General features: G+C 37.9%; 1 pseudogene; it reads left to right on the top strand.

Moving 5' to 3' along the window:
* The first annotated feature begins 5,362 nt into the window (after positions 1 to 5,362).
* LOC149255406 (shikimate O-hydroxycinnamoyltransferase pseudogene) lies at positions 5,363 to 6,222 on the top strand (annotated as a pseudogene).
* The last annotated feature ends 3,770 nt before the right edge of the window (positions 6,223 to 9,992 follow it).

Here is a 9,992-nt window from a genome sequence, read left to right as displayed (position 1 = left end):
TATATGTCGGTGGTGGTAGGGAGCGATTGGTGATATATTGGTAAGCATATAGTTGGATTGGCGATACACTGATCAACAGAACCATAGTCAGGATATCAAAGCATTATTTATGAGCGAGACCGATGTGATCGGCCGATGATGATATCGGTGATCTGTGATCTGCGGTTGGCCCTTCCCCATGAATAGGGCCTATGCACCAGCGAAACATCGATTGGGACTTCAACATGGACCCAATAGGAAAAATAACCCTGATTTCAATGATTTTGAGGTCCGGGTATATGGTTTTTGGGAAGATTTGCAGTGTTTTTTGGGATTACGAAGCTTTATCATTTCAAACGAGAGAAGGCCATTTATAGGAACGGTTGCACCACTGATCATGCCACTCTACCAACCCCCATAGTTAAGCAGGAAAGCACTGATTTGAATGGGATCTTGTCCGAAAATCCATTATAAAAGAGGATCAATGGAAGAGCATTGGGGAGGAATTTTTTGTATGTGTGCAGCATGCTGTTTCGCAGAGGCCGAGAACATATTTTGATCCATTTTGGACAGTTATATGACTCCAACCCTCTTCTATTGCTGCAGGAAGCTTTGGTGCTGCATACCACTCCATCTCTGGCATTCATTTCATAGCCGTCAGGCAGATTGGAGGTCTAAGCCTGTTACGGACAAATTGATAAATGTAATTCTGTTTATTCATGCCATTTAATAAGAAAGGCCTCCCCATTGTTGAGTTGGTCCTAGAGACGTAGTCCAAATTGGACGAACTCTGTTATCAAGCCTTGGTGTTCTCTTTTGTGCCTTTTTATGTGTCTTCTTCTTCTTTTCATAAGTGCACATTTATGGGTTAAGCTGCAATTTTTATATGTAACTCTTTTCTATACATCTATAAGCGAAAACCAGGATCAATAACCTAGAATGGATGATCGATAATCTCTTTGTCATCTTGGGATGTATGTTTTTCCTAACCCTTCTGCAAATGTTCTTGCACTGCTTGATGTTTAGATGCAGTAAATGTATTTTCAATCTATATTTTCATCACTTCATTCACTAGAATCCTCATATTTTCCAAATACCAATTCTAGTGGTGATTTTGAAGGTACCCAAAGCATGTCTCAAATGGTCAACTTTGAGTAGAAGAGTACAAATCCTTGTTATATGCATGTTGGACATAATATATATTTTCATACCACAACTTAAGATTGTTGCAGAAATACCCTAAGACAAAATGAACCATTGTTATATTGATGACCTTTGTCTATCCATCAGCCTCTGGATGGAATGTTGTACTCCTGTTTAGCTTCGTTTCTAGCATCTTCCACAATGTTTTCCAAAAATCCCCAAGGAATGAGGAATCTCAATCTAAGACAATGGATGTGTGTAGTCCAAACTGGATCCATACGCACTCAAAGAAAAGTTGAGTAGTTTTCTTAGCGATAATATGGTCTTTAAATGGCATAAAGACACTCATCTTGCTAAACCTATATACTACTATACAACTAGAAATGACCCTTTTTTGACAAAGGAAACACCCCAACAAAATCCATGGAGATAATCTCCTAAGGATGAGAAGGAAAAGAGAGTGGTGTGTACAACCCCAATTTTCTATTAGTGGGCTTACAAATAGATCACATCACATACCCATTTATCTTTGGTTGTGATTTCTTTCATCCAAGGCCAATAAAAAAGCCTCTACAAATGAGTTAGGATATTTTGTACCCCAAAGTGACCAGACATTAGAGAAGTGTGAGCTTCCCGGATTACATCAACTCTTTCACTTGTAGGAATACATAACTTCCCGAGTTGGTATAGTAACTTGTCTTGTAAATTATAGTACTACACCTATAAACCATGGGATAGCCTCTCATTAACGTCTCTAATATCTTCATCAATATCATACTATTCAACGTAGTTATCATGAGACAAAGAAGCATTCTTCAACACAATAGATGTAAAAACAGTAGGTCTAGAAATCATACATTCCAATTTGTTACACGTAACTCTCTTGCATTTAATTACCAAATGGAACTATTGAAGGAATCCCATCCACCTGAAGTGATGAGCTTGTTGCAATTTGGATTGTAAGGGTTGATGATCCTTATGTATGACAGTCTCCTCCCCTATCAAGTAGTGCTTCTATTTATTGACACTTTGAACCAATGCATACAAATATTTTCAATACATGGGATAGTTGGAAAAAGCTTGATTGAAAGTCTTTGAAAGGTAACAAACTAGTTTACGATGCTACATCAATGTTGCACCCATGGCATATCCACTAAGACTCATCTCAATCCTGAATGGCTGCTAAAGGATTGTCAAGGCGTGTACTGATATTGTACTTATTTTTCCCTTTAATGTGTCGAAATCCTTCCATTACTTTCCTCCCATCCACATGAACATAACTGGGGCACTACAAATCCCAAATGGCATTAACAACCACTCAAATAGTCGTTGCTTGGTTTTGAAGGTAGCTTTCCGCACATCATTTTTGCAATCGTAATTTGATGTTAACCACTGCACAAATCCAACTTAGAGAAATAAACAAAGTTCTTCATTTGATTAAGAAAATAATCTATATAAGGGAGGGGATATATGTTTTTCACTATGATCATACTGACAACCTGACAATCCATGCACATTCTCAATGTTCCATCTTTCTTCAGAACCAACACAATTAGTGAACCACATGGGGATGAGTTAGCTTTGATGACTCCTTGGTCCAACAAGTCTTGCACCTAATTATTGATTTCAACCATTTCCATAGTTGACATCATACACATGCCCACATTTGGAAGATGGAAATATTGCTAAAGATACATCTCATGTTTAACTTCCCTCTTGTGACGTAATCCTCCTAGTTCTTGAAAAATCTCGTCATATTTAGAGATAATATAAATAATTTATTTCCAGTGAGAAGGATTATAACCTTTGATGTCATTAGATACTTCATCATCATTTTTATTTTCAACCATAAACATATAATTCATGATGGATTTGATGCCTCAATTCGTTTGTCCTGCATTTGAGTAGACTTTCATGCGCCGAGCTCCGAAAATATACTTGTAACCACCTCCTCCCACATTTAACCACTTTTATAAGCTCACCATGGTAAACATGAGACAAGTGTCAATATGATATTAACTGACTTCCAAGTTCTATATATGGAAGTGGAGTTAACACATAAAAAACTACAAACATCCCTTAGTTACTACAGACCACTCAGGAGCCTGCAAACCACCCTAGGTGATCAATCCCTGAGCTGGGGTTCCTTTCATAATATAAAATCACCAACCACATGAAAAACATAACATTAGTGTGATTATGAGGTCCCAACCACATCCATAGTCTTACTTCAATGTGGTTATGACCTAACAACTCCAATTATGTCATAATAGTTTCACGATCTGAGCCAATTTTCAAGGATGCCCTCCATATCACTCCTGAAAATTGTCTCCAACTTCCCCGAAAGTTAAACAAGATGATGACAAGGCCAACCAATCTAAACTAAAGCAAGAACTTGACCTAGGCATGCCTAATCCATGACAGAAATTTCAAAAAAAAAGTGGTAAACATGAAAGCTATAGGTGAGGAATGCATATTTGATCATGAACTTCTGAATTGCATCTAAGGGTCACCAAGAAGGCTCCAAACCCTCTGTAACTAGTTCCAACAACACTTGTTAGACCATGCATTCATCAATCATCCAATAACTTATCAAAACATGTCAAGAGCCATAGATGGAATATATCATATAACGCTCATACAACCAGCATATAAAGATAATAAAAATCATTGAAAATATTCCATAAAGTCACTAGAATAATCACTACAAATGATCATAGATCATAATATAAAAATATCTCATATTTATATACGAAAATTCCAACCAAGTCTGGGAATTCCACGTACCACTCGACCAAAGATTGGATTGAACCAAATATCTCTTTAAGCAAATTACCCCCACTCCATATTCCAAGCATGAATGTGGGATCATAATGGGTAAACAAAAAAAAAAACTAACAAGGGCTTCTAGAGGCCAAACTATCTTAGCCCTCATCCACATTGATCTGACTTATATGGTCCAAAAATCACTAAAATCAACTAGATTTGTCTCTACCCAAGTTTTCCATGGCTCCATGAACTACTAACTTGACCCAAAGCTAATGAAGGCTCTAGAGCATTTGTTCCAACCCATGAATTTGTTAGAGTCGGTCTGGTCATCCCTCCGTCAGAGATCATTTCTCTTATTGCATTTCATTTTTAGGTGTCTCATTCCACTCATTCATTTGCATTACGTTAGGGGCATGCCATTATCTGATGGAAGGGTATCATTACTCATTTCCCTCATGTTTGTACCTGCTAGGTTGGTCAAAATTTATCAAATTTAATCAAAGTTGATTTACAGTGATAGAAGGTATTTTGGTCAAACAGAGTCATTTCAGTTTCTAGGACTAGGGTTTGGTCTTCAGATAATGCCCATAGGTCATGAGGATGTCTTCAATAAGTTTTCATTCCAAAATTCTTATCATCAATAATGCTCAAGGATGTTTCTTCTTCAAAACTCTGTTTTGAAGAAGAAATTGCCAAATTAATTGTTTGTAATAAGTATGTATTTTTAAAGTCCTCCATCATGAAGTCCTTCAAATGCATCCCCTGTTCTTTCTTTCTCAAGACATGCCACCATACCTGCAAAACAAATCAACCAAAAAGCCATCGTTTTAGCGAAAAAAACAAAAGGGAAGAAATGCCAATTCTGCAACATTACAAAAATGGGTCTTTACAAAGCAAAGGTCAAAGCTATGACTTTATATAAATATTTCTATGTTTATCAATGCCATTTCCACTCAAGAGGTCAATTGACGTCAAAGTTTAGTGGTGAGAGGACGATTTTCAAAGCCAAGATAGTGTTTAGAGTCCGCGTGACGCATTGGGTTAGAGCACAGCACACTTAGGCTGTGCGCCACATTGGGCACATTTCCACAGTGTTTTTCTCCACTGGCATGGTGCATCCATGACGCACGGCATGTTGGGCTCGCGCGCGGCGCATAGGGCTGACAATGAAAATTTTTATCGTTGCTGTGCAAAAATTCAAATCACTCAGCTCTTCTCCAGATTAAATGTTCCTTGTTTGCAAAAAGATAGAAGTAAGCGTAAATCTGTGGAGCACAGTGGAATTTTGGAACCGGATTCATATTTGGATGCCATGCAGTCAGTTGTATCATTTCAGCAAACAAACCCTTTAAGTGCTGCAGCATCACTATCCGTTCAAACTTGTAAACAAACAAGCGAGGCAGGTTTGGAGGATGATAGCACTGAACGCACAACTCGAAGAAACATAGTTAGTTGCCCGTAGCCTGCAAAGATGGTTATAACAATGAAGAGTTTGGAAATGGTGTGTCCCGCTACACCGACTCCACAGAGGGATCTTTGGAACTCAAATGTAGACCTTGTGGTTCCTAGAATACATACCGCGAGTGTGTATTTCTATAGGCCCACTGGCAGCCCCAATTTCTTTTCAATGAACATTCTCAGCGATGCGCTTAGTAAACTACTGGCGCCATTTTATCCCATGGCAGGGAGACTAAAAGAGACCCAGATGGACGTATCAAAATCAACTGTAACGGTGAGGGCGTCCTGCTTGTTGAAGCTATAACAGATTCTGTCATTGATGATTTCATGGATTTTGCACCCATCATGGAGCTCAAACAACTCATTCCTAAAGTCAATTACTCAGAAGACATTTCTTCCTATCCTCTGCTCGTAACCTTTTTCAAATGTGGAGGGGTGTCATTAGGCGTGGGGATGCAGCACCATGTGGCTGATGGTTATGCAGGTATACACTTCATCAATACCTGGTCTAATGTAGCCCATGGGTTAGACGTTACTCTGCCACCCTTCATCGACAGAACTCTTTTACGAGCCAGAAATCCTTCAACCCCAAAGTTTCAACATATAGAGTACCAACAACCGCCACCAGTGAAAGACACGAGTGGAATAATGAATGGTGAAACCATTAGCCATATCAGTTGCTATTTTTTTAAACTCATGAAAGGAAAATCGGAGATCCTGAAGGGCAAAGCTAGAGAGGATGGAAATAATATAGCATACAACGGCTATGAAATGCTCTTAGGACACGTTTGGAGATATGCCTGTAAAACTAGAAATCTAGATGCTAATTATAAAAAATTGCTTTTTATTCAAATGGGGAAGGTGGAAAGTTAAAGACCGGAGCTTAAAATAAAGCATAGATATCTACCATGGTAGAGACATAGAATTTGATTACCTATTTTTGGACTTCAGTTATGATTCAGAGGGTCTACGCTATAGTTTCTGCCTACTCTTTGGTCATCAAACAGATTTCACATGTAACTCTGCTCCTTTTCAGAACAGATGGCTGGCTCTTCATCTTTTGTTTGTTAATGATGATAAAATAATCCCTCATTTTTGGTTGATTTGTTTTCTCATAGTGGAGTTTATTTATTGTATTGAAAATCATTTGTAAGGGGTCCGAGTTCTGGGAGTAGTGTGGAGGAAAAACCCAACGCTTTCACTGTACATTTTTGGCAGAGAATTAATGAAATGACGTACCTCTAATTCATGAGATTCATGTGGTATGAGTTTAGCATATGTTTCTTCCTTCTGTTTCATATGTATCCTGTTATGTTTTACAGTTCATTCATAATCATTTCCAGTTGAATGCTCTTAAGTAAGAAAGGTAGAATCTAGTTTAGGCTCTGCCTTGTAAAGCATTCAAACTTTATATATCTTCTTCTGTTTGAAAAGGATTCATGTGTATGCCCTTTTCAGCTTCTCAATAGTCTTCCCACTCTATGTTATTTTAGTTTGATTGCTAAACTTCCTGCCTATCTTGCCTCATGAAACACTATGTGTCTTCGATTTTATTTCCCAGCTCATGATGTCCTTTGTCCCATACAACCTTGAAACATCAGTCATTTATTAAACTAACTCTTTCATATTTATTTACTAGCCTAAAATCAGTATACATTTTGAGTCATCTCAGACCGTATTGTTTATTTTTACTGAGATTGACCCGTAGAGAGCCCTCTCCTATCCTCGTAGGGCTAGCTACGAGGCTGAGCGTGGTTTGATGTGGACCTAGAAGCTTACCCTTTCAGCCTGAGGTAAATCTAGGCTCTAACATAGTGGCAACCATACTGGGGAAGAAAAGTTTATTATCATTGTTCTTCTTTACAGACTACAGATGGAGCCTGAAGTTAGCCAGGTAGCCTTCGAAATGCTTTTGGTTTGAATTAGCAAAAGTAGATAAAAGCTACTTGAGTGAATCTCCGGTCTAGTTTATAAACTGAACATCTGATCTAAACGATCACCCCAGTACATGTATCAAGTTTAGATTTGATTGTTGATGGTGGACAATGATCAGACATCGGAGGGATGAAATCATTCACCTGGCAACTCCATTCACTGAAAAATCCAAAAATCAATGCTTCATGGTGACTCCACTGCAGGAAGATTAGTAGCTTTAAGATTTTCAAGATGGAACGGGTTGCAAGAAGATATGCTCCCATGAGCCGGGATCACATTCCAGGCTTTCCAAATAAAATTCTGAAGGTAGATTGGTCAAGGAATTTGCCTATGTTTAAAGATGATGATAGGAAGGATTCTGCTTTACATCTTGTTAGATTTCACATGCATATTCGCAAGTTGAAGGTTTATTTTCCTGAAGATTTCTTGATGAAGATATTCCCAGCCACTCTGGAAGGTGAAGCCCAATTTTGGTATGAAAGTTTGCTGCCTGCTTGTATTTACTGTTTAAAGGATTTTCATGTCATGTTCATTGAAAGATATAGAGAATCTTATCCATCATTAAATTTAGTTCAGGATTGTTGCAAGCATGCTTATAGTTTTATTGAAAGCCCTGAGAAATATTATGAAGATGATAATTTCATGGATGAAGAGATCATGGAAGCCCTGTATGAAAATCCATTTCAGCAGCACACAGAACTCTTAGAGGATACTTATCAAGATCAACAGGTTGAAGATTTCCATATTGCTACAAATGATGAAAGAAGAAGTTTTATTTCAGATCTAGTTGAAACAAAGGATGATATGCAGGAAAATGATGTTCCAATCTCAGACAGTGATGATGATAAATCAGATCAAGAGATAAATTGTGATGAGGAAAAACATGTTGTTCTGGATCTCATAAAAGAGAGTTGTATTGTTGCGGCTGCCTCAAATGAAGAAAGCAGAGTTACAGACCTAAATGCTCTCATCTCACCAGAACTAGATCTTCATGAGGAGGTAGTTCATTTCCTCTGTGAAAAACAAGATGAGATATTTGCTCAAGTAAGTGAAAAAGTTTCCTTGGATGAATCGTTGGTAGATGATAGCAACGTCATATTTGAGTATCAAGAACCATCTGAAGTTTCTTTTCTTATGATTGATGAATGTAATGAGGAACATGACAATCTGGCTATTATATCATATGAAGATGATCAAAATAATATTCAGATTACAGAAGATCACAACATTCAGCATTACCTTTCAGATTCTTCTCCATATGCCTCATGTTTTGAAATGGTTTTCGAAGAGGAGTTCTGCTCATATACTTGTTCAGAATTTTTTGAGGACTAGGAACATACTCTTACTGAAGTACATTATGAAGGAAGATCAGAATCGAAAGAAAAAGACACCTTGTTTCTTCAGTAGGAGGTAAATCTTCATGTTTTTCAGGATCCATTGGCAAATCTATTGCAGTTAGCAGTGAAGGTGATTATTGCAGTAGTCAGTGATGAAGGAGATCATGGTCAATTATGTTTTTGGATGCCCAGTTACCAGTGTCTATTGTTGACCATGCGATCTGATCAGGAGAATCAATCAAGAAGGCATCTGCTTGATTAGTTATATTGGCATTTTGATATAGTTTGATGGTATATTATCTTGTAAGAAACACAAGTGGTCATGTATTACCACCAGGCTTTAAGTTTTAAGTTCAGGTCTTAGTATTTTGAGTTAGTTTGTTAGAGTCAAGCTTTTTTAGTCATTTCAGTTTGCATCGAGTTAGTTTGAGTCAAATTTTCAGTCAGTAAATCAGTTAACAGTCTGGTGTTGATTTGGACTCCGTGCCCAATGGAAGAGGCACTGTCTGCTTTCCAAAGATCTGTAGTTCTTGGCACCTCCAGGGAGCTACCATCCCCATTGGAGCCAATGTTAGAGTCGGTCTGGTCATCCCTCCGTCAGAGATCATTTCTGTTATTGCATTTCATTTTTAGGTGTCTCATTCCGCTCATTTATTTGCATTTCATTAGGGGCATGCCATTATCCGACGTAAGGGTCTCATTACTCATTTGCCTCATGTTTGTACTTGCTGGGTTGGTAAAAATTTATCAAAGTTCATCAAAGTTGATTTACAGTCATATAAGGTATGTTGGTCAAACAGAGTCATTTCAGTTTCTAGGACTAGGGTTTGGTCTTCACATAATCCCCACAGGTCATGCGGATGTCTTCAATAAGTTTTCATTCCAAAATTCTTATCAGCAATAATGCTCAAGGATGTTTCTTCTTCAAAACTCTGTTTTGAAGAAGAAATCGTCAAATTAATTGTTTGTAATAAGTATGTATTTTTAAAGTCCTCCGTCTTGAAGTACTTCAAATTCAGTCCCTGGTCTTTCTTTGTGAAGACATTCCGCTATCCTTGCAAAACAAATCAACCACAAAGCCATCGTTTTAGCCAAAAAATCAAATGGAAGAAATGCCAATTCTGCAACATTACAAAAATGGGTCTTTAAAAAGCAGAGGTCAAAGCTATGACTTTATATAAATATTTCTATGTTTATCAATGCCATTTTCACTCAAGAGGTCGATTTACATCGAAGTTTAGTGGTAAGAGGGCGATTTTCAAAGCCAAGAGAGTGTTTTGAGTCCGCGCAGCGCATTGGATTAGAGCGCGGCACACTTAGGCTGCGCAGCGCATTGGGCACATTTCCATAGTGTTTTCCTCCATTGACGCA

This window comes from Pinus tabuliformis, chromosome 7 (genome assembly GCF_031772625.1).
Source record: "Pinus tabuliformis cultivar Carrire ecotype Pingquan chromosome 7, CPIR1, whole genome shotgun sequence".
NCBI lineage: Eukaryota > Viridiplantae > Streptophyta > Pinopsida > Pinales > Pinaceae > Pinus > Pinus tabuliformis.
The sequence above is the reverse complement of the archived record's forward strand: the minus strand, read 5'-3'. Positions and strand labels throughout refer to the sequence as shown.